The sequence below is a fragment of the Octopus bimaculoides genome, chromosome 25 (assembly GCF_001194135.2).
Source record: "Octopus bimaculoides isolate UCB-OBI-ISO-001 chromosome 25, ASM119413v2, whole genome shotgun sequence".
Lineage (NCBI taxonomy): Eukaryota > Metazoa > Mollusca > Cephalopoda > Octopoda > Octopodidae > Octopus > Octopus bimaculoides.
The window spans coordinates 20,638,535-20,639,689 of NC_069005.1; the positions used below are offsets into that span (position 1 = coordinate 20,638,535).

Sequence of the window (1,155 nt, forward strand, 5' to 3'; positions counted from 1 at the left end):
TTTTCATATTATTTCTTGGCATAAAGATCACCCGACAAACCTACACAGCTTCACCATGCTTAAAACATATTAAAAAATAATATAGAAAAGCCATACAACATGGCTGCAACGAAAGTATTCACGCCTCAAGGCTTTGCTAATTACCTTAACCAAGATAACTCCATCAGATGGGTAGTAAGCGCTGATAACATCACCACGGAGGGACAGAAATTAATGCTCAAGGAACTAACGGACAAAGATATTCAAAACACAGAATCAGGATCAGAATCCGACGAAGGAAAAGTGTTGAACACACGCACAGTTCGCGGGCAGAAGTATGATTTCATTAAGAAAATCATGAAGAAATACTGCAGCACAGACCTCGGTGATATTATTAAGTATTGCAAAACAAGCAATAAACATCACCAGAAACAAAAATGGATAAACATTTACTGAAAAACACCAAACTTCACTGCCCTCATCCAATCAGCAGCTCCGGACACCAACATCGAAGCACTGACTACACCCATATGGGAACAAATCAGACATAAAAAATCATACTTCACACAGAACGCAAACAATTACCACGATGTTCAAACCTCCCTGGACATTTACGACGAGTGGTTACAACGTCACAACATCGATGCAGACACTTTCAGCAGACAAACTTTTGAAATTTGTCATAAAATCAACCCCAAGGTTAACGGACTACACACCACAGGCGTCTCCAACTCTGGAAAGAGTTACATTCTGAGAAGCATCAGGAACGGACTCGTGAATTGCAGACGTATGAGATGTCAGGCTTCAGACAACTTTACATTTGGATCTTGCGTGGATAAAACGCTGATATACACCGATGAAATGTGGTTTGCCACAAACAACGTCGAGGAGGCTAAATGTATATTTGAGGGCACTGATACTTATATTAACATAAAACATAGCCCAGAACGTATTCTGAAACGCACACCTTGCTTATCAACATCCAATCAGGAACCATGGAGAGTGGTAATGCAGGAAGAAAGCGCATTGAAGAACAGACTATTCCTCTACGAAACAAGCAAAGACATGCTACAACTAACAGACTGGGGAAAAGTCGAGTTAAATCCACTTATGTGGTTAACCATTTGGAAGTCATACATTGACAAATTCGTAGATAATACCTACAGTGAAATCTAC

General features: G+C 40.0%; 1 long non-coding RNA gene across 1 annotated transcript in view; it reads right to left on the minus strand.

Moving 5' to 3' along the window:
* The window catches only part of LOC128250801 (uncharacterized), a 1,747-nt gene that overhangs the window by 126 nt on the left and 466 nt on the right, over positions 1-1,155 (minus strand). Inside the window, exon 2 of the long non-coding RNA XR_008266782.1 lies at positions 41-1,139. This is a non-coding gene — a long non-coding RNA (uncharacterized LOC128250801). The remainder of the gene's footprint in view (positions 1-40; positions 1,140-1,155) is intronic.